Source organism: Saccopteryx leptura, chromosome 5 (assembly GCF_036850995.1).
Source record: "Saccopteryx leptura isolate mSacLep1 chromosome 5, mSacLep1_pri_phased_curated, whole genome shotgun sequence".
NCBI classification, from domain to species: Eukaryota; Metazoa; Chordata; class Mammalia; order Chiroptera; family Emballonuridae; genus Saccopteryx; species Saccopteryx leptura.
In genome coordinates, this window is record NC_089507.1 from 77,272,924 (window position 1) to 77,287,890 (window position 14,967).

At 41.0% G+C, this 14,967-nt stretch overlaps 1 protein-coding gene and 1 non-coding gene across 3 annotated transcripts in view; both read left to right on the forward strand.

Moving 5' to 3' along the window:
- The window catches only part of BMPR1B (bone morphogenetic protein receptor type 1B), a 427,129-nt gene that overhangs the window by 212,048 nt on the left and 200,114 nt on the right, over positions 1–14,967 (forward strand). The window lies entirely within an intron of this gene.
- LOC136407339 (small nucleolar RNA SNORA63) lies at positions 5,892–6,022 on the forward strand. Its single transcript, XR_010751884.1, has one exon. It is a non-coding gene; the product is annotated as a small nucleolar RNA SNORA63 (small nucleolar RNA).

Consider the following 14,967-nt stretch of genomic DNA (forward strand, 5'->3'; position numbering starts at 1 on the left):
AGTCCAGGGTCTTGTCTTCTAAATCAAGTCCAGGTGCAGATGAAGCTTTTTGGGTAAGTCTTCTTGAATATTGAAAACACTTGAACTATAGGTTCTTTTGAAAACCTGTGAATGAAAGAGATAAGTTATCTGCTCTTTCCATGCCCAACATGCAGTGATGTGACAAGCATAAAAAAATTCTGTGGTTCTTCCCATTCACAGAGGGAGAAAGGAGAGGCTGTTAAACTTCATTGCAAATGTGAAACCCAAATGTCCCTGCTGCCATTAGCTTTATTAGGGCTCCGTCTAGTCACTGGGAATTGTTCTCTGGGACTCCTGGATCCTCCTACTGTGTCCTTGTTTCTGTCCTCTGAATCATCATTCTTTTTCCAATCAAAACATGGCTTGTATTTACAGCTGCCAAGTTTCTCACCTTCCTCCTGTACATGGATGTTTGGGGTCCCAAGGCCACGCTTACTTTGTACTGTCTTTGTTTCTTTTTAGCTCCACCTGGTTTAATTCTTCACAAATCTTTAGGGTTTCTTACATATCAATTTATAATCTGTGTTATTAGCAAAAGCTACACCAAGAAAAATTTTTTTTTTTTGTATTTTTCTGAAGCTAGAAACGGGAAGAGACAGACAGACTCCCGCATGCGTCCGACCGGGATCCACCCGGTACGCCCACCAGGGGGTGACGCTCTGCCCACCAGGGGGCGATGCTCTGCCCCTCCGGGGCATTGCTCTGTTGCAACCAGAGCCACTCTAGCACCTGAGGCAGAGGCCAAGGAGCCATTCCAGCGCCCGGCCATCTTTGCTCCAATGGAGCCTCGGCTGCGGGAGGGGAAGAGAGAGACAGAGAGGAAGGAGAAGGGGAGGGGTGGAGAAGTAGATAGGCACTTCTCCTGTGTGCCCTGGCCGGGAATCGAACCCAGGACTTCTGCACGCCAGGCCGACGCTCTACCACTGAGCCCCCAAAATTTTTTGAGATAATTGTTCCTTTACCAGGCGTTCCTCGTGAGGCTGCAGTGAGAAAATACCCTTAAGATTTTTAGACATTCAGTTGCTTAGCAGAGCACGTTTGTGTGCCTTTAAGATCCTTAGAAAGCCTTTTATCTGTTTTAAAGGATCTATGAGGCATACTCTGACTATTCCTGGGGTGTTACAGAGGCTATTTATAGTAATATGAATACCTTTATTTGTAGACCAGGCCATTCTGACTACACTGACATTTTATCTCCTGAGGCTTGCTCCTCTGAAGTGATAGGGATGAAAAATAGTTTCTATTTTCAAACCCAACAACTTCTGTCTTTTTTATAGTGCCTCCAAATTTCGCTGACGCCGAATAGTTTCTTTTTGGACTCATCTGTCTCTGCCCACATCTTATCATAAGCAGCAAAAGGAGGGCAGGTGCTACTTGCAGTGTTCTGCTGGGAGTCCTCCTGAGCTGGCTGCTGGAGTTCATTAGGAACGTTTCCTGCTTTCCACATCATTGTGGGCAGTGGCATTGCTAAATCTTCTGCCGCTAGGTAACAAGAAGTGTCCTTCCTTTCCCTTTCGGAAACGCAGTTCTTGTCTTCCTGGAGCCCTCATAGCAGAGTTCTCTCAGGCTTTCCCTGCACTGACAGTCTCCTCCAGCCTTCCCTCTCTATCCATTTCCAAGGCCAGTACTATACTACATCCTGAGATTACTTTCTAAAAAAAATTTTATTATTATACTGCTTCACTTCTAATATCAAAGTGTGTCCCAGTTTATCTGTGCTCTTTAGAGAAAAACTGTAAAACACAGTGATTTAAAACAACCAAAACAAAGTTATCACCTCGCATGATTTCTGTCAGTCAGGATTTTGGGCAGAACTCAACTGGATGGTTCTGGCTCAGGGTCTCTCATGCTTTTGCAGCCAGATGATGTCTAGAACTGGAACAGCAGGAGGCTGACGCAGGGAGAAGCTGTCCAAGCTTATCTCAATCAACCCATGTTGTCTCAAAGCCTTTTTGCTTTCTCCTCATTGGCTAGTTTGGTCATTCTTAGAGCACTGTGTCCTCTGCCTAGGCAGACTGCTAACATGGCAGCTGAAGGCTTCAAGAACACAGATTCTGATTGCTAAAGCGGCAGTTAAATCACCTTTTATTACCTGCTTGAAGCACATAGAGTCACTTCACCATAGTCATAAGCTTTTCCTGATTCACAGAGAAATCATTTAGACCCCCACCTCTCAATGGGATGTCAGAAGAGCAGTTGGGATGGGGGACATTGTGGCCATTTTTGGAAAAAAAAATCTTCCATACTTTTTTGTATCCAGTCTTTGCAAGTTAACTCCAAAGTTATAGGATATAGAAATAGATGTCAGTCAAGATATACATAGAGATTTTTTTTTATGGTAAAAAGAAACACAACTGGACCATCCAAGCTTTCATCATCAAATTTTACTATTTAAACTATTCAGTAAATTTCCAGTTACAGCATTTAGTGGGAATCTAAATTTGATGTTTTTTTCTTGGCTAAGCCAAAATCATGATGGTGTGTGGTGCATGTTTTAAGTTATATCAAGTTCTTAGACATGCAGAATTTATGAATGGTAATAGCTTGAACTGGCCAGCTATTGAAACCTTGTGTTTTTGTCAGAAAAATGTTTTCTAAAAATGAAGATAAATTACTTCTCTTCCTAAAATCTAGCTCTGTATAAGGACTGACAGGTTGTCCCATTGATTCTTAAAATAGTCTTCAAATATCAAGAATCATTGGGTTGAAGTTCATGCATATGAACAGTGAAAACTTCATTAAAGGTGACAATGTGCAGCGGCAGTCCCCTCTTCCCTTCTGGGCCACGCCAGCTCAGTTCGTCTTCTGTCACTACAGAAACGTGTGCTTTGGAGAAGTTTTGGCTGTTTCAGATGTTTAGTCTGCATAGCCTGGACCCTGTTCACTGCATCTTATTACTTGGGTTCCTCCCCTGCTTTTAGCAACAATGCTCTCCAGCCCGTCTGTGTGGGTGAGCCAGGCAGGAAGCAGCTTGTAAAAGCCAAAAACCCAGAAAACTGCTACCTGTGTCAAACGGGACAGTATCTTTGCAGGGCTGTCAAGGGACTGGCTTACATTTAGCCAGTCTTAACAAAATCAGAGTTGACATAAAATGCATGGAAAATACCAGAAGATATCATCACAGTCCATTGTAATTATTTTACCTGGAAAAGCGCACCACTTTTTAGCCGTGAACCTGGCCGACTGACAATGAAATTTGGTTTCATGGCTAGATGGAAGGCAGTGTTCCTTAGTGAATTAGTAACATAGTTTGCATAGTCTTTTAAAATACATGCAAAGTGTAGTTGTAAGTTCCAACATAGGATTGCTTGTTTCATGTCAGAATCAAAATGTGCCTCAGCATTTCACCCTCAGGTGAATTTCTCTGTGATAAAATGTGAACTCCCACAAAGTCTAGTGAAATTGGCAGTAAGTTTGTTCATTTAATTACAACTTGGTTTTTTGAAACTTTTGAATTGTTTTACAGTAAACCTATAAAAGCAACAAACTACAAAAAAAATATACAAATATTGAAAACTGGATTGTAACTAACATGAAGTGACAACTGGAATATCAAATTTTGATTTTCATTCAGCATGTTAATTTACTGCAGAAATTAGTAACAATTTAGTTTATTTCGTGGCATTATTTATTTATGAAAATTGAACTTCCCATTCATTTTCAGTAGGAGTTAAAATATTCTATTTATAAGTTTTCTACCCAAATTCTAAAAGTTGTTTATTTCTAAGGAAGTCAGTAACTCATTGATTATTCAAGTGGTAGTTAAGTATATGTGTTCAGTATTGTGTAGGATCATATAACCCAAAATTTGTTAATTATTTTATTTTATTTTATTTATTTATTTTTAATAAATTTTTATTTATTCATTTTTTAGAGAGGAGAGGGAGAGACAGAGAGAAAGAGAGAGACAGAGAGGAGAGACAGAGCGAGAGAAGGGAGGGAGGAGCTGGAAGCATCAACTCCCTATGTGCCTTGACCAGGCAAGCCCAGGGTTTTGAACCGGTGACCTCAGCATTTCCAGGTCGACGCTTTAGCCACTGCGCCACCACAGGTCAGGCTGTTAATAATTTTAAAGCATAGCTTCACAAATGTTATCATGCCATTCTGTTTTTTTTTAAAACTGCTCAGTGGCTTCTCATTGCCCTGTGGGTAAAAGTTAAAGTACCTTCTCATGATAGACCAGGCCCTCCTTGGCCAGGCCCCTTCTTCCCCGTCTTGCCTCATTTCCTGCCTTCCCCTGCACTGGAGCCTCGGTACATCAGAGACTTACCTCTCATAACTTGTACAGACTATCCTATCGCTCACAGCTCTGCTTCTTTCTGGAGTGGGTCCCCTTCTGCCTCTTTTCCTAGACTAATTTCTACTCACCCTGGTGAGACTTGATTCCACGACCACCTTTTCTCCCAGGTCCTATATCTTATCACTTACGTGTAGCTCTAGCATTGCTTTTTATGACTGTGCATTATAGCTTTTGCCTGTGTGCTATTTGGAGGCAGGGGTTATGTCTTATTTACTTTTGTATGTTATAAGTGCTTATATGTATTAGGTATTCAAAATTGTTTACAGAGTGATGGAATGCTTTATGGTCCTATTTTATTTTTCAATTGAATCTGCAGTCTTTATTATTATTATTATGATTTTTTACAGAGAGAGAGAGGGATAGATAAGGACAGACAGACAGGAATGGAGAGAGATGAGAAGCATCAATCATTAGTTTTTTGTTGTGACACCTTAGTTGGTCATTGATTGCTTTCTCATATGTGCCTTGACCATGGGGCTACAGCAGACCGAGTAACCCCTTGCTCAAACCAGGGGCCTTGGGTCCAAGCTGGTGAGCTTTGCTCAAAGCAGATGAGCCCATGCTCAAGCTGGCAACCTCGGGGTCTCGAACCTGGGTGGTCTGCATCCCAGTCCGACGCTCTATCCACTGCACCACCGCCTGGTCAGGCTTGAGTCTGCAGTCTTTAATCATTGAATCCTCTTTCTCCTTGATCCAGCCTTCTTATTTGGAGCATAGCAGTACCTCTCATTTCACATTTTCAAGTATTTCTCACTTCTCTTTATTTTACCAGGACAGGAGAGAATGGCAGTCAGGGCTCTGAAGTGGTCATGTGTATTTGCAGAAGCTTATACTAGCACTGGGCTGCTTTGATGTGTCCTACTTTCAATAGTGGAAGGTTAATTCTTCATTATACATTCATTAATTAGGTGTTTCTTTAACACCACAAAGAAAGGTACTGTCAATATGGAAAAATGCATAAAATACAGCTCCTGATTTCAATTAACATATTATCTACTAGAAAAAGGAAAACAGATATAATACAGGTTCTGTGGGTTTTCTAAAGATACAGAAAGAATTCAAAGGCTGTTTTGAGATAGATTACACTGGCTGACTTTATCAGAGAAAGTTTTAAGAAGAAAGGTTTGAGTAGGAGTTGTCTTTCATTTTTTACTCACACGCTCTGAATTCCATGACAAATAGACTATGTAGAAAATGCGTCAACTTCTTTGAAATACCTTTAAAAAATTGGTAATAGTGTAATACTTATAGCTGCAATTTTAATGAAATACTATTTGGCATCTATATATAAAGGAATATAGGTTTATGTTCTATGGAGTGGTTGAGTTTTTAAATAAAATTCCTTAGGTAGTTAGTGGGTTTTATAAGCTATTAGAAGCTGAAAGAGATGCTATATCAGCAAAACTTTTAGGACTATAGCCCCACACGATAGTTCCATTAATTTCTAGCTGATTGGTTTGCTTTTCTGGAATGTGACCAGGACTTGATTGCTTTTGCTTTTCTTACATTTTAATTTAGGTTCCTTAGTTTATGTATGCATGACTATTAGCTGTTAAAAAAATAAGAACAATAGCAGGATTCAGACTACAATATAGCTGTGAAGTGCTGTGTTGTCGTTCCCCCTGCTCAAAATAAAGTTGTTTCTTAACTATACCTGTCTGCTATACTCTTTAGCAGCCAGGTACGCTTGGTCTCATACATGTAATAAAAGATAAAAGAAAAAAAAAATAAGAACAGAAATTGACACTAAGACTTGGAAAATGTAATCTTTTATTACCAGTTAGGAGACTTCATTCTCTACTAAATACACTTCAAGAAAAAGTACTCTAGTGTGTTTGTTTGAAGAATAGAAATGCCATTTTTTACCTGAAAAATATACTGTATTTAATGTTTCAATTAATGGTGATTCTTATGTTCTAGCAGTCTTAATAAATCAACCCCATTTTTCCTCAAAGGTTATTTCCCAGGGAAGTTTTAGTGGGTTGATCTCTTATCAGAATCATGTGCCATAAATGATGTGTCATTTACAACAGGTGGGATCAAGTACTCATGTGACCCATACTACCGGAATCCATGGTCAATGTTACAAATAAAAAGGATACTGTAAGAAAATTAGATACTGTCTTAAATATTTTGTATATCTCTTGTTGTTTTTTTATTTTTATTTTTTTTTTGGTATTTTTCTGAAGTTGAAAACGGGGAGGCAGTCAGACAGACTCCCACATGCGCCCGACCAGGATCCACCCAGCATGCCCACCAGGGGGCGATGCTCTGCCCATCTGGGGCGTTGCTCTGCTGCAACCAGAGCCATTCCAGCACCTGAGGCAGAGGCCACGGAGCCATCCTCAGCGCCCGGGCCAACTTTGCTCTAATGGAGCCTTGGCTGTGGGAGGGGAAGAGAGAGACAGAGAGGAAGGAGAGGGGAAGGGGTGTAGAAGCAGATGGGCGCTTCTTCTATGTGCCCTGGCTGGGAATCGAACCCGGGACTCCTGCACGCCAGGCCGACGCTCTACCACTGTGCCAACTGGCCAGGGCCTGTTTTTTTATCAAGAGATACAGAGTTATTTACAAATGGTAAGAAAATGTATTTTAGAATTTATAAAGAGTGTGCATTAAAGCAGTGAACCAGAACTGGATATGATTGCATTGGGCATTTCCAGAAAAACTGATTTTTATCTAAATGCTCTGAATTTTTAAAGAGAAGTATTTCAATAATTGTTTTTGTTTTTGTTATTCTTAAGAATGTGCTTTAAGAACTAACATTCTCAAGGTGTATTGCTCCCTTTTACTAAAATATTCTATCGCATTGCCTGACAGAACTTTTAGAGGAAATTTTAATCTTCCAATGGCCAGTTATGTAATTAGAATAAAATCTAAATCTCTCAGCGTGGCTTGTATTAGTGCTAATATTGACTTTATTGTGTGCCAACTCTTGCCCCACCCCCTGCTTCTTTGTCACTCGAATACCAGGGGTGATTCTTACCCAAAGCGCTTTCCATTAGCAAGTTCTTCTTCCCAGAGTGCTCTTCCTAACATCTTTACAGGCTGTCTCCTTCTCGTCACTCAGGTCTCAGTGCCAAGGGTCCTGCAAAAGGTTCAGCAAGCCTTTTCTTATTTCCCTTCTAAGCTTTCTTCACCCTGGCATGATCATATTATCCTGTTTTATTATTGCATTTGTTGTTTTTGTCCCACATGAGATGCTATCATATTTATTGGTTACTCCTCTTTTTGTTCACTACTAGAATGTTAAGTCCAGGAGGGCATGTCTGGCGTGTTTGGTTCACCATCATATTTCTAGCACTTAATACCAAGCCTGTCAGTCCTGATCGGTGGTGGCACAGTAGATAAAGCATCAACATGGTCTCTGGTTTGAAACCTCAAGGTCACTGTCTCTGACCTTGGGCTCTTCGCTATGGGTTGCTGGCTTGAGCTGGGAATCACCACATGATTCAGAAGCTCTCCAGCTGGAGCCCAAAGGTTGCTGGTATGAAAAGCCCAAGGTCGCTGGCTTGAGCAAGATAGCACTAGCTCAGTCCCCTGAAGGCACTTATGAGAAGCAATCAGTGTACAACTAAAGTGAAAGGAACTACAGGTTGATGCTTCTCACTCTCTCTGTTCTCTCCCTTGGAAGCAGTCAGTGCACAACTAAAGTGAAAGCCGCTGTAAGTTGATGCTTCTCACCTTCCTTCTCCCTTCTTGTCTCTCTCTCTCAAAAACAAACTTAACAGACAAAAACCAAGCCTGTCAGATAACAGTTTCTCAATAAATATTTTTTGAGTGAATGAATAAAAATGTTGATAGAGAAATGATCGTATGAGTGCACATTATTATATCCCTCCCCCCCAAAAAAAATCCCAACCCTCAAAAAACACAAGATCTATTTTTTTTTTTTTTTGTATTTTTCTGAAGCTGGAAACAGGGAGAGACAGTCAGACAGACTCCCGCATGCGCCCAACCGGGATCCACCCGGCACGCCCACCAGGGGCGATGCTCTGCCCACCAGGGGGCGATGCTCTGCCCCTCTGGGGCGTCGCTCTGCCGCGACCAGAGCCGCTCTAGTGCCTGGGGCAGAGGCCAAGGAGCCATCCCCAGCGCCCGGGCCGTCTTTGCTCCAATGGAGCCGTGGCTGCGGGAGGGGAAGAGAGAGACAGAGAGGAAGGAGGGGGGGGGGGGTTGAGAAGCAAATGGGCGCTTCTCCTGTGTGCCCTGGCCGGGAATCGAACCCGGGTCCCCCGCACGCCAGGCCGACGCTCTACTGCTGAGCCAACCGGCCAGGGCCAAGATCTATTTTTAAAGTAGAATAAGTCAGGGATAAAATGAATGAAAATGTCAATAGGCACAGAAGAAGCAAACCTAGAATTGTGGCCATCCCATTACTGGACCTGTAACAGTGGTGATAGTGCACCTGGAGTAGTTACCAGCAATTGAGTCTCTTACTCCATGGCCATACTCTGGGTCTTGCCATCATCCTAAAGTGCCACACATTGAAATCTTCATATATTTTCTGGCTACTCATTTTAGAGGGAAGAGAGAAAGAGAAAGAAGGGGGAGCAGGAAGCATCAAATCCCATATATGCCTTGACCAGGCAAGCCCAGGGTTCAAACGAATGATCTCAGCATTCCAGGTTGACACTGTATCCACTGCATCACCACAGGTCAGGCTGGTTAACTTCTATTTTAAGAAATCAGATAATCACCTTCTTCTCCAAAAAACCTTCCCTGAGCTCAGTGTCCAGGAAGAGTTAGGGTTTCTGTGCTCTGCTTGTTTGTATCATGGCCACTGCCATGCTACATTGTAGTGACCTATTCACCAGTCCTCTGTCCCCTTCACAGCCTCTAGCTTCCCTGAGAAGAACCGAGTCTGTAGTGCCAAACCTGCAAGTGATTTCTTGAATGAAAACATAAGTAAATATGAAATAATCCAGAAGAAACATTACAACTGCTAATTAAAATTATAAAATAGATTTGTTAGGAATATAAGTTAAGTTAAAATAGTTTTGTTTTGTTTTTTTTTCATTTTTCTGAAGCTGGAAACAGGGAGAGACAGTCAGACAGACTCCCGCATGCGCCCGACCGGGATCCACCCGGCACGCCCACCAGGGGCGACGCTCTGCCCACCAGGGGGCGATGCTCTGCCCATCCTGGGCATCGCCATGTTGCGACCAGAGCCACTCTAGCGCCTGGGGCAGAGGCCACAGAGCCATCCCCAGCGCCCGGGCCATCTTTGCTCCAATGGAGCCTTGGCTGCGGGAGGGGAAGAGAGAGAGAGGAAGGCGCGGCGGAGGGGTGGAGAAGCAAATGGGCGCTTCTCCTGTGTTCCCTGGCCGGGAATCGAACCCGGGTCCTCCGCACGCTAGGCCGACGCTCTACCGCTGAGCCAACCGGCCAGGGCCCCAAGTTAAAATAGTTTTTAATAGAATAGAGCAATAAATAAGCAGTTAGGGGTATGATGTTATTATGCTCATTAGGAAACCGGGAAAACATTGGTGCCACCAAGTATAAGCACTGGCTTTCGACTAATATGTGGCTTGTCATCTGAACAAGGTTTTCATCATTCACTTGGGATTTTTTATGCATTATTTACCTTTTTTTTATAAAGTTCTTTTCAATAGCTACTATTGAGATGGATGCATTTTTCTGTAACACCTGATATGCATTTTAAAAGTAGACTTAATTGGTATCGATTGTCGGTAAACCCAGTGATAACTTTCATCAGTGTGCTTTGAATATTGTTCTGCCCAAAAGAAAATGTAGCAATTTTTAAGCATATAAATATTTTAAAATTCTCTCTGTAGAGGCTATGGACACTCTTGTCATAATTTTAGCAATTAAATACTACTTAGGGCTACTCTTTCTGATTATCCGGCTTCAAACTCTTTTGACAGTACTACTGTGCATAATTTTACCTGAAAGCTATATTAATAGGACTTCCAAAAGGACAGTTACACAGTTTCAATTAGCATATTTTTATTGATGCTGTGGAATTATTTATTGCTTCATTTTCTGTCACAAAGAGTGTAGAACAGAGGAAGAAAAATGGATGCTCAGGACAGAAATGCTGGTCAGGTTCTCCAACTCATTCTGAAACACACGGTGTTAGCCCTGCTTTGCTGCTGGCCGCCTGGGAACTGCTCTGTGCTTTTCCCTTCTGTTTTTAGGAGGAATCACTACCAGTGAAAATGGAGCAATTATCATCTTTTTAAGAAGGAGACAACAAACTCTTGAGTCACAGCATCCAAGGACGTTTTCCCTTTTTAAATTTGAATTTGCATTCCCACATATTTGAAGCTAATTTTGCGCCAGTTGAAATGTTCCATAGAAGTAAAGGCGTGCAAAAGCCATTCTATGAGGACACAGGGAAGCCTGAAAGAGCTGCTGTGTTCAGCATCATTTCCAGTGAACGTGGGGTGCGTGTGGTAGGAGAGTGTAAGGTGGGGTTTGTGTTATGAAAGAGAGGGAAAGGAAACCACAAGGGGGGGCAGGGTGAGATGGTGGAGAAGCCCATATTCAGTGCTAGAAGTTTGAACCCTGTGTTGTTGGCAAGAGGAGGTGTTGAAAAAAATCCCTGCAGGGTAGGGGTATTGTAGAAGAATGGTGGAGGAAAGGGAGATTGCAGACAAGAGGCTAGATTGTGATCATTTCAGTATTTAAGGGTATATGAAAGCTAAACCTGATTTTGGTAGGAACAGAGGGAAGTCGAAAAGATGAGAATAACTCAAGAAATGTTTCCAAGATAGATCCTGAATATACAGTAACTACTTGGAAATAGGAAAGAGAAGAAGCGGAACACTGAAGTCTTTAACTTGGATGACTAGGTAATGGTACAGTCATTACCTAAGTACAGTGCGTCCTCGGGTTACAGCAGTCTTGACATACGACATTTTGAGTTTCCGATGCTCACTCCCATAAAAACTTTAAAAATTGAGATGCGAGTGTTTTGGCTTACACCATTAGCATTGTACTTCCGGACTGTGTGGAAGTACAATGGAAACCAGTTGGTTGCGCGTGGCAGAGGATATGCGGTAACATATACAGTGCAGTACGTTTATGTCCTTTTCTTTTTTCTGTGGCTTAGTTGTGTTTTTATGCTCTAGATTATGATTTAACATCTGTGTTAGGATAGGTAAGTGACTTAGGCTAGAGTGTGTTTTGACTTACACCATAATTCAGGTTACATCACTGTCATAGGAGCAGAACTATGTCGTAACCCAAAGATCCCCTATAATGGTAATGTGTGTATGTGTGTGTGTGTTGCCATTGTCAACAAAAACGTGTATGTTTCAAATTGGAAGACTTCAGACTAACCCTAGGAATGATTATTTTTTCCACAGAAAAATAATTTTTTTTTTGTATTTTTCTGAAGCCAGAAACGGGGAGGCAGTCAGACAGACTCCGCATGCGCCTGACCGGGATCCACCCGGCATGCCCACCAGGGGGCGATGCTCTGCCCATCCGGGGCGTCACTCTGTCATGACCAGAGCCACTCTAGCGCCTGGGGCAGAGGCCAAGGAGCCACCCCCAGCACCCGGGCCATCTCTGCTCCAATGGAGCCTCGGCTGCGGGAGGGGAAGAGAGAGACAGAGAGGAAGGAGAGGGGGAAGGGTGGAGAAGCAGATGGGCGCCCCTCCTGTGTGCCCTGGCCGGGAATCGAACCTGAGACTTCCACACGCCAGGCCGACGCTCTACCACTGAGCCAACCGGCCAGGGCCAAATAATTTTTAATAAGATATGGTCCCTCTGATATTATTGAAATGTATAGTAGTGAGGGTCAAGGGTTTAATATGAAAGGACTGAATTCAGTTTCAGTCTCTACTTTAAAACTTGGACACATTAAGCTGTTTCTTTACCAGCTTTGAAATTCAGTTTCCTCATATGTAAAGTAGGATCACTTTCTCATTGGCTTATCCTGATGATCAAGTGAGATAATATGAAAGAACACTTATTCAAACTATAAAATGCATGTAAGTGTGAGTTGTTACATTTGTACATACCATTAAGAGTTGGACAGTGAAAGGTTTTACCCCATCAACAGGGATTTTTTGACCTTGAAGACATGTTTTGAGATTCCTGTACTTCTCAAGTATTCTTTAATAGTCTCTACTGGTTTTACATAAAAATCAAGTATGAATAGCAGCCTGACCAGGTGGTGGCACAGTGGTGAGAGCACTGGCCTGGGACGCTGAGGACTCTGATTCCAAACCCTGAGATTGCTGACTTGAGCATGGGTTCATTTGGCTTGAGCGTGGGATCACAGACATGACCCCATGGTTGCTGGCTTGAGCCCAAAGGTCACTGGTTTGAAGCCTAAGGTTGCTGGCTTGAGCCCAAATTTGCTGGCTTGAGCAAGGGGTCACTCGCTCTGCTGTAGCCCTCCCCACCCCAGTCAATGCACATAGGAGAAAGCAAACAATGAGCAACTAAGGTGCTGCAACTATGAGTTGATGCTTTTTATCTCTTTCCCTTCCTGTCTGTCTGTTCCCTGACTGCCCCACCCCTCTCTCTCAAAAAAAGAAAAAAAGAAAAAGTGTGAGCAGCAGTATGTATATGCTTTTCCATACAAATTATTTATATAAAACACTTACTTTGCTTCAATGTTGAAGTTCAATGCAAATTGTCTTCAAAATAAAACAAAAATATAAGCAACTTGATTACTAAACTGAGATGCTATTTGTTAACATTGTTTCATCTCTTTATTGAATCATGAAAAGAAGTATAAGGATACTTTAAAATTTTTTTTTAAATTGATTTTAGAGAGAGAAAAAAAGTGGAAGAGAAAGTGTGCACGCATGAGACAGAGAGATACACACAGAGAAACATGAATTTGTTGTTTCACATATTTGCATTCATTGGCTATTCTTGCATGTGCCCTGACCAGGGATCAGGGCTTACAACCTTGGTGTATCAGGACGATGCTCTAACCAGCTGAGCTACTCGATTAGGGGATAGTCTTTATTTTTACCTTTTCTACTTTTACCACTTACCTGTCCTCAGCCTGCTTCCAACTCTGTTCTTGGCCACTTTAGGCCAAATACAAGAATGAAGCAAATTCTGTTATTTGAAGGGAGATGGGGGGACGCCTCAAAGTTCACTCCTGTTCAGTTTCCATCTATTCCAACATAGTAATAGATTTTTATTTTTAGTCTCTTTTTCTGCGTTACCCTTTAGTTATTTTTGATAGCACATTTCAAGAGAATTTCATGCCCTGTGAAGCAGAACAGCCAATAGAAATATTTCATATATGAACCAAAAAAGAATAATGATTAGCTAATTTATTTCTTGTTAAAATTAGTTTATTATTTTCTTCCTATTTTTCTTGCTTTTTGAGGGAAATATGTTCTCCTAGAAAGTGGCATTGAAGTGAATAATTATATTCTTCAGCTTTACAGTTTAAATTCTCTCCATGAAAACAGATTCATCATAGAGCAGTGAAATAAACATATTATTCTTGTTTTATTATAGGAATGACTAGACTTAAAGCACATTCCTATTTTCACTACCTGTTAAATTTAATCATTTGGTGATATTTTTATGAGCTACTGCCTTACGATTAATGAATAGTAGAAAAAGGTCAGCGTAAATGTGGTGGACAGCTATTTCCATCCTCCATCATGTTATTGCTTTTGCTGAATCCTTCCTGGTTGGGATTTCTCCCTTAGCACCCCCAGCAATGTATGCTGTAGCTAGTTTTGAGGAATCCCCAATCTTTCCTGTTCTCATTTTAGCTGACATAATTCTTTCCTGCGGGGTGATTTCAGCCCCATTTTCCCTCCTTGGAGAGGACACTTACTACTTTCTTAAGATTGTAGGGCTGCTGTCCAACAAAATATACTATAATTTTTTCCTAGAAATAAGTATTCCATTAAATTATTGTTACATCGCTTGTCATGAGTTTCTGTATGAATGAAAAGATCCTCAAACGAGGATCAGGATTGAGAGTTCAGGCTACATCTCTATTCAGGAAACTATTCAGAGATTAATTGAATTATCACCTCTAATTATCATCATAAAGATTCTTATTGTCCTATAGACTTAATATGATTTTCATTTTAAAGAAAATTTTAATTTGAGATTAATTCCTTAATTTTTAAATTAATTATTGACTTTAGAGAGAGAAAGGGAGAGGGAGAGACAGGAACATCGTTCTGTTCCTGGATGTGCCCTGACCAGGGATCAAACCAACAACATCTGTGCTTTGGACAATGCTCTAACTCAGCTATCCCAGCCTGAGCTAATCCCTTAATTATAAAAAATAGATAATAAAGTTATATGATGATTTTTAAGAACTGTACATTTTTTTTAAAGTTGGGAGTGCTTGAAATTATATTGCAAATAAATATTTAATCTGTTAAAAACTTTTTAACACGGTTCTTAGTATTATATAAATATATGTGTGGTTTTAAGAAAAAAATAAATGGAAGTACTGATACATAGCTAGGAACTCAGGTATTCTTAAGAATGAAAACACATTAGTGTAGTTTTAATATAAGTCCATTTAGCAACAACAATCATATGAAAATAACATGATATTCCTGATGTCACTCTTTATATTACCATATTTTGTTAAAGTTAATAGAGTTTTATTATTGATTCTGGTTATATGTTTTCTATACACTATGAATTTCAGAACAAACAATTCCTTTTTATAA